At 48.5% G+C, this 16,737-nt stretch overlaps 2 long non-coding RNA genes across 4 annotated transcripts in view; one reads left to right on the top strand and one right to left on the bottom strand.

Moving 5' to 3' along the window:
* LOC119865179 overlaps positions 1–16,737 on the top strand; it is a 39,497-nt gene that overhangs the window by 11,084 nt on the left and 11,676 nt on the right. The window contains exons 2-4 of one of the 2 annotated variants that reach the window (XR_005376233.1): positions 3,477–3,983; positions 12,571–12,722; positions 14,661–15,120. This is a non-coding gene — a long non-coding RNA (uncharacterized LOC119865179). Of the gene's footprint in view, positions 1–3,476; positions 3,984–12,570; positions 12,723–14,660; positions 15,544–16,737 lie in introns of those variants that run through there. The other variant, XR_005376232.1, reaches the window with a different exon arrangement.
* LOC119865180 lies at positions 6,090–15,253 on the bottom strand. 2 transcript variants are annotated; one of them, XR_005376235.1, is made up of 3 exons: positions 15,105–15,253; positions 12,719–12,883; positions 6,090–6,608 (listed from the first exon to the last, which is right to left on the bottom strand). It is a non-coding gene; the product is annotated as an uncharacterized LOC119865180 (long non-coding RNA). The 2 variants fall into 2 exon arrangements; XR_005376236.1 differs by having other exon boundaries at positions 6,090–6,576.

Here is a 16,737-nt window from a genome sequence, read left to right as displayed (position 1 = left end):
TCCTCCCCTGCCAATTCCTACCCGGGTGTAAGGAGGCAGGAAGGAGGGCTCTCTTTCTTTTTCAGAGGACATTATGAGGGCAGCCCTAGGCTGCTTTTGTTTTGTAATTTTTTCCTTCCTTGTCGGCTCACGGCTCACCTCGATGATGATGATGATGATGATGATGATGATGATCATCATCATCATCATCATTGCAGATCTCTGGCTGTCTCCCTCCCTCCACCTCTTTCATCTTCCCAGATCCAACCTCCAAATGCAGGAGTTCCCAGAGGGCCTGGGCCTTGTCCCCCACCCCCTCCTGGGGCAGCACCGTCTCCTTCTAAACAGCACCTCCGGGATCCCCACGTGACCTGTCCCCAGTCCTGTCACTTCTGTATCAGTTCCTTCTTCTCCCCCCGTCTCCACTCGCCCCACCTCGTGTAAGCCACCGTCATTGCTTGCCTGGACCGCTGCACTTGCCTCCCAGCTTGCCCCTCTCCTCTTGCCCTCCTATAATCTGTTATCCATTTAGCACAATCTTGTAAAACATAAGAGGGATCGCTCAGAGCTCCTGTTTAAAAGCTGGCGAGGTCTCCCTGCACTTAGAATAAAACCACAAAGTCCTTGGCCATGCCTAGAGGGCAGCGTAGGGCACCCGATGAGTGTCGAGTCTGGGTGCTGAAACTGAAATGCATGGGTTTCAATCCTAGTTTCGCTCCCTACTATCTACAGGACTTGGGACAAAGTATGTATTCCCTCTGTGCCTCAATTTTCTCATCTATAAATTCAAAAGCGGAGACTTATTTACTTCTTTTTTGTTTTTAAGATTTTATTTATTTATTCATAGAGAGAGACAGAGGCAGAGTCAAAGGCAGAGGGAGAAGCAGGCTCCATGCAGGGAGCCCAATGTGGGACTCAATCCCGGGTCTCCAGGATCACACCCCGGGCTGCAGGCGGCTCTAAACCGCTGTGCCACCAGGGCTGCCCTGTTATTTACTTCTTAAGACCGGTGGGGATCAACTGGGACGATGTGTGGATGGCAAGCGGAACAGCGCTGTCCCATAATAGGTGCTTATTGTTAACCACACTCCCTAAGCTTATCTCAGTTCACCAGCCCCTTACTCAGCATGCTCCTGCTGCCTTTGAGGACCTCAAATGAGAACTCCTTACGCCACCTGGAACCCCCTCCTTGCTTTGCATGACCCATTCCATCTCAAATTCCAGATCTGAGCTCTAAGTCAGCTTGAGAGAGAGGCCTTCCCTGACCTTCCTTCCTAAAATAGGGCTCTCAAAACCTAATTCTTTTTTTAAAAAATATTTCATTTGAAGTCATCTCCACATCCAACCTGGGGCCTGAACTCAACTCCCAGATCAAGGGACGCCTAGGTGGCTCAGCAGTGGAGCGTCTGCCTTCGGCTCAGGGTGTGATCCCGGGGTCCTGGGATCGAGTCCCACACCGGGCTCCCCATGGAGCCCCATGCCTCTGTGTGTGTCTCAAATAAATAAATAAATAAATAAATAAAAATAAAATCTAAGACCAAAACAAAACAAAACTCCCAGATTAAGAGTCACACATTCCGGGGGATCCCTGGGTGGCGCAGCGGTTTAGCACCTGCCTTTGGCCCAGGGCGCGATCCTGGAGACCCAGGATCGAAACCCACATCGAGCTCCCGGTGCATGGAGCCTGCTTCTCCCTCTGCCTGTGTCTCTGCCTCTCTCTCTCTCTCTCTCTGTGACTATCATAAAAAAAAAAAAAAAAAAAAAAAGAGTTGCACATTCCATGGACTGAGCCACCCAGGCACCCCAAAACTAGCTTTTTTCTTCCATAGAATTCCTCACCATGTGTAAGTAGGCATTTATCTACTTGTTTATGGAATGCGCATTTCCATCACTAGACTATAACCGCCCTGAGGAGAGGGCATTTTGTCTTGTTCTATTCTAGAGGGATGCTTGGTATTTACTAGTATTTATTATTCAATGAATACGTGTTGGAAAGAGACGAATGAACAGGTGAATGAAGAAAGTCTGGGTAATTCCTAGGGGAGCAACTCTTTACCTACTTGTGCCCCAAACTGAATAAACCATGTTCCTCCTGCCCCAGGGTGTGCAGCCACTACTGTTCTTATTAGAAGCAAATTCTTTTTTTTAATATTTATTTATTTATTTATTTTTAGATGTGATTGATTGATTCATGTGAGGCACACAGAGAGCAGCAGAGACACAGGCAGAGGGAGAAGCAGGTGCCCAGGACCCGGGGGGTCACGACCTTAGCCCCAGGTGGACACGCTCAACCACTGAGCCCCCCAGGTGCCCCTGGAAACAAATTCTTAACCCATTTGTCCATTAATACTGTATGACCAGTGTGCATGTTCTCAGTCAGCGGGTGTCAGCAGGGCTCACCTTCATGGGCGGGGTGGGGGGCGGTGGGGAACGACACTGTATTCCATTTCTCGATGCTACTAAGGGGTGGGGAGCGCCGCTGGACACCCTGGGTGGCAGTTGAGGTGCGAAGGGGTGTCCAGCAGAAGGCGCTGCTGGTGGGGGGGGCACAGGTGCAGCCCCGCAGGGAGGGGCCGAGAGAGGAGAGGGACGTTCTGGGACAGCGCCCAGCGGCGAGGTGGCTCCCAGCCCAGCCTAATGCAGGGGGCTCCTCGTCGGCCTGGGTCTCTGGGACAGGGAGAGCTTTTGATAAGCACAGATTTCCCAGCAGCGCCCCTGAAGGTTCTGGTGTCATGGGGCCCCTTGGAAGGTGTTCCCTGTGATTTTGATGATCAGGAGGTTTGGGACTCGTTGGTGGAAACACCCACCTCCTAGGGGGCCGAAAGAGTGGGAAGACAAACCTGGTTCTCACTCCCAGGCTTGTGCTTTGCAGCTGTGTGGCCTTTTGCAGCACCCCCTCCACCCCCACCCCCACCCTGCAGACCGGATGGCCATGCCTACCTCCTAATGTTAAGGGTGAAAGGACATCCAGGTATAAAGGAGCTGATGGTAAGTGTTCAAAGCCAAGTTAGTCTCTAACCTGAATCGAAGGTGGAGAAGGTGTTCTGAGACCTCTCCTGGGTCTTCCCCTCTCTCTCCCTAGAAAGGAGACTGTCCCATCCAACCATTTGAGAGTTGTCTACAATGTTTAGTTCTAGAATCTCTGCCTACACTTGTCTTTAGTTTGTTTGCTTTTCTTCCAGGAGGCAATCAAGAACAGTTTAAGGAGATGAGAGAGAGTTCTAGGTTCTAGTTAGAAGGGATCGTGCAGCATCTGGTTGATCCCTTTTGTTTCTCAGGTGGGGAAACAGGTGCGGAGAGGTTGCTGCTTACCCACGGTCACACTGTTGATTAGCATTAGGCCATGGGCCTGTGTGCTCCCCAGTGCTCACAGCTGCCTCTGGAGGGTTAGTGGTCAGAATATTCGGGTCTTGCTCTTGTCCTCCAGAAAAAAGGACGGTGTTTTGTTTTGTTTTGTTTTGTTTGAAACATCAGAGTTTCTTGCTCTCCCATTTCAGGGTCGTTATTACTGCCTTATCCAACAAAACAGACTTGAACAAAAGAGGAAAAATAGTGACGCTACTACTACTACATACCATCGTTAAACCAGTGGGCATTCTCCAAGTGTTCAGGCACGTCATCATCATCATGTGGAATCCTCAACTCATCCTATTCATTCTTTCATCAAATATTTGTCAGGACTTCAAAGGATTCCGAGCACTGTGCATGCTGCAATGGGCAAACAGGCCCCCTGCTCTCAGGCAGCCTGCATCCTGCTGAGAACTGCAGACTGACAATGACAATCACACAAGTAAACAAGATAATTTCAGATAGCATCAAGGGCTTTGAGAACAACGGACGGAGTGATAGGAAGTGACCGGCCCCCACAAGGGAGCTGAGGCCCGGGGCCAGAGAGGCCTCTCCCAGGAGGTGAAGTTCGAGCAGAGACCTGGATAGTGAGAAAGAGCCCACCAGGGAGCAAGGTGCGGGAGCTCAGTGCGTTCAAAGACCCAGAAGGAGGCAAGGTGAGCAGGGACAAAGGTGGCCACAGCTGGGAGGGATGCATCTGGAGAAGGTGGGGAAGGCTGTTAGGGGAGCTGCCCGTCCAGCTCCTACTCTGACTTCCTTCAACCCCGTAGCCACTTTTCCTTTCTCTTGGGCAAAATGTCATGGATGCAGGGGGTACTTTGGAAGACTTTTGGAAAATAGTTGCACAACTCTAAAAAGTGGGTATATTTCACTCATTTCAGACACGAGGCACTGAGCCCAGGGAGACTGAATGGTGGCTTCGGTCTCATTTTCTTCCAAACCATGCTTCCCCTTTCCCTGCGTTTGTGCCTTTACTTACAGCTGTGACTCTCCCTCCCCCGGGCCAACTCTGCTTCCCCAGGTGTCTCCCAGCAGCCTCTTCTGGCTAGGTGCTGGGCTCACAGTGGGGCTCCAGTATCATCCCTAATTCTCAGGTCCCTCCTCCGATCAAAATTAAAAACCAGTTTCCTTTCGTGTGAAAGGCTCTCATAGTGTAATCAGGGTCCCTTTCTCCTCCCTATTTTTATTTATTTTATTTTATTTTTTAAAGATTTAATTTTATTTATTCATGAGAGACACAGAGAGAGAGAGAAGCAGGCTCCAAGCAGGGAGCCTGATGTGGGACTCGATCCCAGGTCTCCAGTATCACACCCCTGGATGAAGGTGGCACTAAACCACTGAGCCACCGGGGCTGCCCGTCCTCCCTATTTTAAAAAAATATTTTATTTATTCATTCATGAGAGACACACAGAGGCAGAGACACAGGCAGAGGGAGAAGCAGGCTCCATGCAGGGACCCTGATGCAGGACTCGATCCCAGGACCACGCCCTGAGCTGAAGGCAGATGCTCAACCACTGAGCCACCCAGGTGTCCCTCTCCTTCCTATTTATTAAGTAATACCATCTAGTTTCCTGGCCAGTGACCTCCGGGCTTCTGCTTCCCCTCCAAGGCTTCCCGAGGAGCTGGTCAGCAGCATATCTAGTAACACTGGCCAATTAGGGTTGCATCTCTTCTGGAGTTTACAAATAAATGACTTCAGCTTTGCATTTTCAAGAAAAGAAAAGCTGGCCCTCCTCTCTTTGGAACTTAGTTGAAGGGTAATCCCCCCACCACCCCATTGCCCCTTAGGCACTGCCTGTGGAAGAATGGGATCCTATCTATACCATTTGTTCACACATTTACACAAGCCCTTCTATATGCCACGGCCCAGGGATTAGAAGTTAGTTTTGGGACTTCATGGAGTCACAGGAGAATATTCATGTCAGCTATCGTCTATAATAACGTTTCTGTGTGTTGCATCATTTGGTCTTCATGATCAGCCTGTGAGGTGGTGAGGGGACAAGGGAGTGCAATGGTCTCCTGGTATGTAGCTGGTTGGAGAGGGCAAGTCACCTGTTGGGGTCACACAGCTGGGGTATAGAAGAGATCTGGGCCTCACCCAGGCCTTTTCACTCAGTATTTATTCCTCTGGACTCATAATCCTTTTGACTTAGAATGGATGAATTCAGGACAGGGTTATTTTAGAAACTGATTAATTTTAAAAATCATGTTTGCATGAGAATAACAGAAGGAATCCGGTTCTGTACAACCACTGCTGGCACTGGGACTTTTCAGGTAGAGGAGTTCTGTTTTCACACTGACCCGGTGAACCTCCTGGGAGGTCAGAAGGGCAAGAGGGGGAGTGAGCTGGGCTGTCAGATGATTTCCTGTCAGCATACTGAACAGAGGTCCACTTCTGGGAGTAGCCAAGGACTGTCCCTCCCATAGACTAACACTGTGAACCCTGGGGCCAGGAAAACTGCCTGAGGTGCAGAATGTGGTCAAAAGCAGACAGAGGGGACGCCTGGGTGCCTCAGTGGTTGAGTGTCTGCCTTTGGCTCAGGGCATGACCCCGGAGTCTCGGGATCGAGTCCCACAGGCTTCCCGCAGAGAGCCTGCTTCTCTCTCTGCCTCTGTTTCTGCCTCTATGTGTCTCTCAAGAATAAATAAATAAAATCTTTAAAAATAATCATGGCTAAATTTCCCCACATTTGGTGAAAGCCGTTTATAGATACCAGAAGATCAATGAAACAAAATGAATATAAAGTAAACCATGCCCAGGCACATGATAGTCAAACTGTGAAGCACCAAAGACAAAAAAATCAGAAAGCAGCCAGAGCAAAATGTCACTCTTTATATACAGGAAAACAATGATTCAAAAGTTCTCTGACTTCTCATTGAAACAATGGAGACCAGAAAACAGTAGAACATCTTTCAAGTACTGAAAGGGGGTGGGGGGAGAAAGAAAAAAAAAAAAAACCCTCATCAACCCAGGATTTTATATCCAGAGAAACTAGCGTTCCAGAATAAAAGTGGAATAAAGACATTTTCAGAGAAAAGAAAACAGTATCTGTCACTGGCAGGCCTGTGCTCCAAGACGTGCTCACGGAAGTTCTTCAGGCTGAAGGAAGGTGACACCAGACAGGAGCTTGGATCCCCAGGAAGGCATGAAGAGCACCCAGCATGGCGAGTGTGTGGGTGAGGGGAAGCATCCTCAGCAGTCTGCTGCATGGGCAGGATGCTCACCCACAGGGTAGAGACCTGGGTGCCCTGGTACAGAACAGACCCTGGTTGGGTGTCAGCTGGAAGATACGATTTTGAGTGAGATTGTAGCTATGTTCATATCTTGATCCCTGGGTCCTGGATCCCCAGCCCACTTCCTGGAAATATGTGCCAAGGCCTGGGGTGGAAATTGGCCCAGGGAGGTGAAAAATGACTGCTTTATTCTTATTCTCTCTCTCTCTCTCTCTCTCTCTCTCTCTCACACACACACACACACACACACACACACACACACACCAATGAGAACAATAAAAACGATTTCACTACTGAAAAGCACAGGCTTAATGCACACTGGTCAATTTGGGAGTCTATATGACAATCACTATGGGTGATTAATTGCTCAGTTATTTTGCTTGTTTTTATCACCCATTGTCACAAATCCAGTTTCACAAAAACAAACAAACAAACAAAAAAAAAACAAAAATAGAAGTGATGCTTTTTAACTTGTGGCAGCTGAGAAATCCAACCCCTGTGCCTGAAGCTCAGCTCTCTCTGGGCTTGGGGGCCCTACACCCATGGAGTTCCCACTGGGTCCAGACTGTCCCCCACCACAGTGGTCAATAATCCATCTGAAAGGAAGGCTGTGGGCCAGCAGAGACTGTCACAGAGAAGCAATGATCCGAAGACAGCTCTGGCACCTGCCGACTCAGGGAGATTGGACCTGACCGAGCCACGTGTGCCCAGGAGGGAGGAGTTGGGGGTGATGCTCGTGGTATGGGACCTCCCTTTCACTTCTGTCAAAGCTAAACTTGAGTTGTAATCTTCTTCTTATGTTTGGAGACTCACAGTTGAATATTGGCATATATCTGAAATAGTAATGCAAATAGATTGGATAGAATGTTCCTCCTGATTCGATGTGCAATGTGAGGTAAATTTAAAAGTGACAAATAAAGCTCAGAAATTCAGAGGAACCTGGGGAGCTCAGTGGTTGAGCGTCTGACTTCAGCTTGGGGCGTGATCCCGGGGTCCTGGGATTGAGTTCTGTATTGGGCTCCCTGCATGGAGCCTGCTTCTCCCTCTGCCTGTGTCTCTGCCTCTCTCTCTGTGTCTCTCATGAATAAATACATAAACATCTTTAAAAAATAAAAAAATAAATAAAGTTCTCCCTCTAAAAAAAAAAAGGCTCATAAATTCAGTTCAAATCACCCCCCCCCCCCCTTTTGGCATGAACATACAAAAGCTACATTATTCAGTCATGGTTTTCTAATAATGTAAAAACCCAACTTGAGTTCAGCCCTTTATAGGATCCAAAGAGAATTCTGATGTTTTCTGTAGCCAGACATGTGTGTGACACTTAATTCTGGTTATTAGTCTCTGAAAGTAGTAATTTAGTATCGAGGATATAATTTCCCATCCAAAGACCAAAAGGCCAGAGAGGAGCCTAGAAGCCTATTAGATTAGAGGCAGTCAGATGGAAAGCTGTCTAGAAGATGAAGGTAGAAGTAGTCATATATGGATGCATTAGTCAGGGTTCTCCAGAGAAGCAGAACCGATAGGATATATATGTAGATATATATAAAATTGAGATTTATTATAGGAATTGACTCATGTGATTAAGGAGGGCGAGGAGTTCTACGGTCTGTCTTCTATAAGCTGGAGAACCAGGAAAGCCAGTGTAATTCAGTCCCAGCCTGAAGGCCAGAGAACCAGGAACACCGATGTCTGAGAGCAGGAGAGGGTTGATGTCTCAGCTCAAAAAAAGAGGGCAGATTCAGTCTTCCTCTGCCTTTTTGCTCTATTCAGGCCCTGAGTTAGATGATGTCCACTTGCGTTGGTGAGGGCGAACTTCTTTACCAAGCAGACTGATTCAAGTATCATCTCTTCCAGAAACGCCTTCCAGAGACACCCAGAGATAACGTCCTACCGGCTATGTGGGTATCCCTTAGCTCAGTCAGATTGACCCACAAAATTAACCATCACACTGGACCTCCCTGGTGGACCGGACTTTCCCAGCCTACCCTGGGTGGAGGCTGCTTGAAGCACCTTTTGAAGAGGCCCCTTGTGTACCCTCTTCTCCCTCGCCAGTCAAGGACCTGATGGGAAAAGTGTGCCCTGCATTGCCCTCAGGCCACAATACCAACTGAGACAGTGAACACTCTGTCTCTGAGTTGCCATTTGGTTCATGATGACACACAACTTGGAGAAACTGAGCAGCCTCTTTCACCTTTTAGGTGGCCAATTTTATGGAGGCTTAACATGGGCAGGCCTGGTCCTGGATGGGGAGGAGGTGCACCTTAGCAGACGTGCCCTGCCCGAAGGAGCTCCCAGTCCCGGCCAGCTGAGCAGAGGTGGCGCACACGCACATAACTGCAGGGCACCGCAGTAACAAGGCAGTGAGACGTGATGAAGATAGGTCCAAAGCTTATAGGAGCCAGTGACCAACCATGGTTCCTACCCATCAGTGCCCAACTATGGGTCTTACACTGCTGTTGAACCCATGGAGTGCAATCAAGGAAATCTTAAGAAAGTAAAAGAATTGAAAACCAGAGGACATGGGATGGTATTAGGCTAGAGGTGAGAGTGCCTCCCTGCACTTCCCCTGGCTTAGCTATCTGATCTTGTCTCCAGTCTTAGTTCCCCTGAGCTGCTACGTAGAAGAGCACAGACTGGATGGCCTGTAGACAACAGAAACTTATTTCTTATGATTCTGGAGGCTGGAAAGTCTAAGCTAAGCCCTAGTGTCTAAAGGAGAGCCCACTTCCTGGTTCATAGATGTCTTCTCACTGTGTATTAATGTAGCAGAAGGAGCAAGGGGGCTTTCTGGTGTTTCTTTTCTTTTCTTTTTTTTTTTTTTCCATTAAATTTTTCTGAGTATACTTGACACACAATGTTGCATTAGTCTGGGGTTTCTTTTCTTGTCCCATTCATAGAGCCTCCCAAAGGCCCTACTTCATACTACCATCTTGGGGATGAGGTTTCATTGTATGAATTTAGGGGACACAACCCTTCAAACATCTACCATCACTCCATTTCCAGCCACCCCAGAGCCCATGCTGGTCCTCAAACAAGCCAGTCACACTGACCTCGGGACCACTGCCTTTCCTGCTGTCCATGTCTCAAATTCTTTTTTTTTTTTTACATGTCTCAAATTCTTACATGGATTGTTCCTTTTGCTTTTATGCCAGACATGTGCAAGCTTATGGCCTCATTTCATTGTCTCCTCTCAGACATGGCCACTTCATTTGACATGATGCCAACACCCTCTTTCTCTTTGCCCTGCTTTATTTTTCTTTATAAGATGTCTCACCTGATATTGTGTACTTGTTTGTGTGTTTATTATCTGTCCCCCCTAAACATAGTGTAAGGCCTGTGGGGTAGGGACTTTGATTTGCTCCTTGCTACAAGCGTTAGCATATCAATGAAATTAGTATTTATTGACAGAATGGACAAACACATCATCTGTTTGAAAAAATATGGTTTTTAAAAACACAGCCAAATGAATGCCTTAAAACAGGCTGTCATCACAATTTTTCCCATTCTACACATTTAAATATATATAAAATATAAATATATAAATATACATAAAGATATATTTATATGTATATGAATAAATGAATATAAATATATATAAAATATAAATTGGTTTAAACCAAGAAGAGGGTTTTAGGGGCATAAAACATTAAGGAAATGAGACCTGGACAATTGGGTGATCTACTCACCTACATCCATTTCTTGTCTTGGTGCCTAGTGGATTTCCTATAAGTCATAGAAACAGGCCATGAAAGAGACTAAATGTGATGTCACTTGATGTAATAAGTTCCAATTTCTCATTAGAAACCGTGAGAAGTTATTGCTCCAGAACGAGTTGGGTCTATCCAGCACACAGGGAAGTAGAGATTGAACATCTACCTATTCAGATACAAATAAGGGGCATCTGACATGCAAATTGGCCAGATTATTTAGGTAATTGCCAAGTGTCTGGTTCACGTTGTGACAACCAAATGCAATTAAACTCTCCAAGACATCATTTATTTAAGATGTGAGAAAAAGGGATAGAGTATCTGTCCAGATTAATGATGAATTATGTTATAAACCTGGCCTTTCATTTAAAACCTGGGGGCCTGATACGTCAGTAGACACTTGCCTGAGGACTCCGGGAGGCAAGTGCTTTGTCATACTCGGGGGTGAATATATGGGGGCAGTCAGGTCTATGTACTGTGAGAGGCTGAATAGTGGCCCCACAGATATCCACGTCCCAATCCCCAGAACTTGTGATGTGAACACAGATGGCAGAAAAGAGACTTTTGATATCCAGATATCCCGGGTTATCTGGATGCGCCCTCAATCACGGGGCCCTCAATCACGGGGAGGCCAAGGGAGATTTGAAGGCGATATGATCGTGGAAGCAGAGATGGAGTGAGGAGTTTCAAAGATGAAGGAGGGGTCATAGGCCAAAGAACAGAGGCCACCAATAGAAGCTGCAAGAGGCAGGGGAGCAGATTCAGCTCTCAGAGCCTCCAAAAGGAACCAGCCCCGCAAACAACTCGATTTCAGCTCAGTGACACTGATTTCAGTCTTATGACCTGGGGAACATTCAGAGAAGAATTTTGTGTCATTCTAAGCCACTAAGCTGGTGATGACTTGTTACAGCAGCGACAGGAAACTGTTACCTGTGCTTTCTGGGATTTCTTGACCTCATGCCCAGAGCAGCTGAATTAGGAACAGACCTCCTAGCTGTGACATGTGTACATTGACTGCTGCCTACGCCTTATCTTCTAGAAAACAGAACCTGAGATACAGGTTAGGATGCTCACCCTTTCTTTAGGTGTGCAAGCCTGGGGCAAGGAAGGTGAACCAAAAGGGACAGGAAGCAAAGAAAGATGCACGGATTTGCTCTGAGAGACGTTACTGCAGTGAACTGTGAAGACACTGCTCAATGGCACATCTGCTCGTGTAGAGGGTTGCAAGAGGGGACATACCCCAGCGTAGGCCACGGAGAGGGAAAGGAGGGAGGATGCACCTGTCTGGTTCCTTCCTGTTTCTCATTTCCAACTGGTCGAGGTTCATCCAGGGTCGGGGGTTAATGCCCTAAACTTCTAGTTTGTTTTATCCAGTTCCTCAGAATGGCTTGAGAAATCATACTCTAAAGCTTCAGATTGTGGTGTTTCATTTACAACCAAAAATGAAGTTCACTGGTTGGGTAAGGATTCAAGAGAGTGAACACAAGCTGGAGGCCTTTTGAGGTTCAGGCTCAGAAACCACAGAGTATGTACTTCCAGAACATTCTAACGGTCAAAGGGAGTCACAGGCCAGATCAGCTTCAGTGGTTGTGGAAAGAGATGTCATCTCTTTTTTATTTATTTATTTATTTATTTATTTATTTATTTATTTATTTATTTATTTATTTTTATTTATGATAGTCACACAGAGAGAGAGAGAGAGAGAGAGAGGCAGAGACACAGGCAGAGGGAGAAGCAGGCTCCATGCACCGGGAGCCCGATGTGGGATTTGATCCCGGGTCTCCAGGATCGCGTCCTGGGCTAAAGGCAGGCGCTAAACCGCTGCGCCACCCAGGGATCCCGAGATGCCATCTCTTAATGAAAGAAGTAGCAAGGGTATCTTGCGAGGGAAATGGATGTTGAGAGGGGAACGATTGGGGCGGTCTTTGCAAATAAGCAGAAGGGGCACTGAGCACACAGACGGGGAGGCACGAGTACTGTACGGTGGGCAAACCTCTTGTCCTTTACCAGAGCCAAAGCTCAGCACGTCAGAGGGGCTGAAGCTAAGAGCCGGATCAAGAAGGGCTTTGGGTGCCATACCCAGGCATTTGGGTTTTGTTCTGAAGGCGGCAGAGAACCATGAAGGAGATGGAGATGGGCAGGCTTTCTGTTTTGAAAGCCCTAGTGACTGGGACAGGGAGGATAGATGAGGTCATCTGCACAGGCCCTCGTGGGGCGACCAGGGCGTGAGGATGGAGGCCTCATGACTAAGATTAGTGTCCTTAAAATAGGGACCCCGCAGAGCTTTCTTGCCCTCTTTCAGCCATGTGAAGACTCAGCAAGAAGATGGCTTTGCCAGCTCCCTGATCTTGGCCTTCCAGCCTCTGGAACTGTGAGAAATGGATTTCTCTTGTAAGCCACCCCGTCTCTGGCATTTTGTGACAGCAGCCCAGACTGGCCGAGACACTTACCCAGGTGAGTTCTGCGGTATCTGATAAAGGTCACATATAAGATGCAGGGTGGTAAGTGCTGTCAGCCAAAGCTGTCCCGTAAAGTCTGCCTCCAAGTGCTATCTTGACTTGGTGTGGTGTTTGTATTCTTGGTCTTACTTTGTTTTCTGGTAATTCCCTGCGAGTCTTTAAAAGAATAGCTTGATTAGATGGATCCCGCTGCAGCTTTTGCATGTTACTGCCTTTGTCAGCTCTAACTATGTCCTATGTCAAGGTCACCTCCCTGTTAATAGAGCCTCATGATTCAGTTCATAGTACAAAGTAGTAATTTGGCCTCAGGACTTTTTTTTTGGCTTGGAAGAATTATTCTCAGCATGTTTTCTTCAGCCATACAGAATGTTTTCCCAGGGACCTTAACTCCATTTAATTGCCTTCCATGAGTCTTGCTGTTTTCTCTTGACTGTTCTGATTTTTTCTGGAGAGGAGAAATTGTACTAGAGGGCAGTGTCTAAAGTCAGAGGATAAACAGGTCCAGAGTGAGGATGAGCCCAGAGGGAGTTGAGGGGAAGGAAGCCCTTTGGCGAAAAATCTAGATTCTCAGTCAAACTTTTACTGAGCAGCTCTAGGTACAAAATGCTGTGCACGCTGATGCTAAGGAGAAGCACGAAGACACAATATTAACACTAGGTTTGGGAGATGAGCTACGAACTTATGAAAAGTCGCACAATACAGGAGAAATAGCAAGATAGGTTGATTGTTGATGCTCTTAAGTAGTGAAGTAATAGCATCGACAGAACCTTTAATGAAGTCAAGAGTCATTCGGTGTGTGGTCCTTGCCACTGGGATGTAGCGCTGAGCAAGTCACTTGTCAGGCTTCCTAGAGGACCTGGCTTTCAATTCTAACTCAAGAGGGGAAAGACAACACGATGGTTTGGACCAAGATGCTAAAATCCAGGAGAGATTTATGGGGCCGTGAGTAAATCGTTGGAAGTACGTCTTCCATAGCGATCAGCTGGACCTGGATCCCTTCAACAGCGCCTTGAGAGGAAGTTGTTAAGAGGCTTAATATTTTTTTAAGATTTATTTATTTATTTGAGGGGGGGTTAGGGGGAGGGAGAGGGAGAGAATCTCACGCAGACTCCCTGCTGGGCGTGGAGCTCCACATGGGGCTTGATCCCATGACCCCGAGATCTTGACCTGAGCTGAAATCAAGAGTTGGCCACTCAACTGACTGAGCCACCCAGGCGCCCCAAGGCTTGCTTTCTGATAGAGTAGCTCTATGCTCTCCAAAATGAGGCCTGTCCCTTTCACTTTCTGATGGGAAAGGCCCCTGTTGTGCTGGATCCTGGCATGACACTGGGGGTCAAAGGTCTGGGACAAGCTTGGCGCATGGCTACAAAAAGCCGAGAGGACTGTGGGAACAGATGTGGCCCTGCTTGAACAAGCCCCCTCTGCAGCTGTGCGGCCCCACGGGCACGGGGCCTGTGCCAGGGACGTGTCACGCTCCGAGCTGCGGTGGCCCTGCGCGCTGGCCTTCCTGTCCTGACCAGGATGCCCAGAGCTCCAGCTCTTGCTAGGGTCGGGAGGCCCCGGGAACACTCGCTGCACCTGCTGCCCCCACGCCTGTACGCCTCGTTTCCCCGGGGCTCAGGAGGGGCCTCTGAGCAGGGCCCGGAGACGGGGCCTGGACCATTTTAGTTAAGGGCGCCCGTCCTCGGGGAGGAAGGAAACCTAGGGGCTCCCCAGCTTCACCTCTTTGCTAGAAGATGCTGGAATGCATAAGATCAGCTGGCTTATTAGTGACGGAGTCAGCCCAGCTCTCTACCAACTCTTCGCCTTTTGTGGAAGTGTGATGCTGTTCAGCTCCTAAGCCAGGTGTGCCCGGGTGTGCCCAGACCATTCTAGGTGGCCTTACCCTCCCTGCGTCTCTAACGCAACGATTTGCCTTTTTCTTCCTCTTCAGGTCCTGCCTCCTTTGGTCCCGCGCTTCTTTCCAAGAAGAAAACGTAGCATCCCTCACCCCTATGTGTGTCTCATTCATCCCCTTTGGCAAGTGACATGTCAGCCACCACCCCTCTCAGGCCCTCCGGCTCCTGCCTCCAAGCTGGCCCCTCCTGAGAGGGGTCCCGCTGCCCCTCTGTCTGCCCCCCCAGACCTCACCCAGACCTGTGGCCGGGCCTCCTGCTTGCGGGGCTTCAGTGATGCTGCGTTCATCTCCAGCTCCTCCCTGGGCCTGGGGCTCTGCACCCACAGAGCACAGGCTCTCCCAGACACTTGCAACCAGCTTGCAACCAGCCCCCCACAGAGCCGACACCTTTGTGTCTAACCCGCCCCCTTTCCAAGGTCACCGTGCTGTGCGTGGCACCACCAGACGGCCTGTGGTCTCAGCCAGGAGCCCAGGTCCTACCTCAACCACTTGCCAGGTGAGTCAGGTTCTCCGGGTTCTCCATCCTTGTCTCTCTGGCCTCTCCCCACTCCCCCTGTCACCGGCTTAATTTAGCTCTTCGACTGAGAACCTGTACCCTCGCTTCAAGATTTGCTCAGCTCAAGTGTCATCGCCCCCAGGAAGCCTTCCAAAAGTCTGCTCAGACCATTATGTAATTGTTGGGTTATCTTTTTTCCTCTCCCATCGGACCATAAGTCTCTGCAAAGGCACTCCCCCCACCCCCCTTGTACCCAGCACGGCACTTCATCAGTGATTCTCAACTACTCGATCGTGTAAATGTGCAAATGGGTGAAGCAGGGTCTTTTTTTTTTAAAGATTTATTTATTCATTCATTCATTCATTCATTCATTCATGATAGACAGAGAGAGAGAGAGGCAGAGAGACACAGGCAGAGGGAGAAGCAGGCCCCATCCAGGGAGCCTGATGTGGGACTCGATCCCGGGTCTCCAGGATCAGGCCCTGGACGGAAGGCAGGCCCCAAACTGCTGAGCTACCCAGGGATCCCCAAAGGAATTCATGCTTTAAAAAAAAAAATGTTTTTAATTTATTTATTGACAGACACAGAGAGAGAGAGGCAGAGACACAGGCAGAGGGAGAAGCAGGCCCTGTGCAGGGAGCCTGATGCAGGACTCGATCCCGGTCTCCAGGATCACATCCTGGGCCAAAGGCAGGCACTAAACCGCTGAGCCACCAGGGATCCCCTTAATATTTATTTTCCACAGGTGGGATTTGTGGTCAAATATGGGTGTTTCCATTCAACCTACCACGTTCCACAGATTTTATCAGGTTTTTCCCGGGCATATTTTCTCTTGTTCTCTTTCATTCTCTACTAAACACATGTGGAAGCAAGACTCAAGACTGGGAATACACACTAGTGGCGGGAGATGCCACCCCAGTTTCCTGGACCAGAAAATGAAGTGAGTAAGCATCTTCAAAGGAAGTTAAGGTTGTAAACTGCAGTCAGACAAAATTAGCAAGCAGCAATTCCATGGGCCTGCCTGGGGGAGTGACTTTCCAGCCCCCCACGGCTGGCCGTGGGTGGGAACACCAGGGGGACACCTTACCTCGCTCCTGTTCTCCCGGGGAGTAGGCCACTACGGCTCGATTTTAGGCAAAGCGTCGTTAGGGATGGAGAGCAGGTAAAGAGGGGCCAGCGTGGGGCCGTCGGCATGGCATTCCCGCAGAGGGAGGAGGACAGGAGGCGACTCTCCGCCTGGGCTTGCCAATTCCCAGATTGTCTTCGCTGATTATAATGTACCGAACATCAAAAAAAAAAAAAAATTGGGGGGACAGGTGGTGACTAGATACTATTGTGCTGATCGTTTCCCAATGTACACACATGTAGAACCACAAGGTTGTTCCCCGGAAACTAATATAATGTTGCATGTCAATTACACTTCAATTAAAAAATATTACCCAATATTAAGCGCTCACATCCCCTGTGTGTGTGTGTGTGTGTGTGTGTGTGTGTGTGTGTGAGAGAGAGAGAGAGAGAGAGAGAGAGAGATAGAGTCACAACCGGAAAAACCATCTGGCCATTGCCATCGAGATTTTTTTTTTTTTTTAATTTATAGCCTGAATGGGAAGAGGACAG

The sequence above is a fragment of the Canis lupus genome, chromosome 22 (assembly GCF_011100685.1).
Source record: "Canis lupus familiaris isolate Mischka breed German Shepherd chromosome 22, alternate assembly UU_Cfam_GSD_1.0, whole genome shotgun sequence".
NCBI lineage: Eukaryota > Metazoa > Chordata > Mammalia > Carnivora > Canidae > Canis > Canis lupus.
This window is presented reverse-complemented; position numbering and strand designations above follow the sequence as displayed.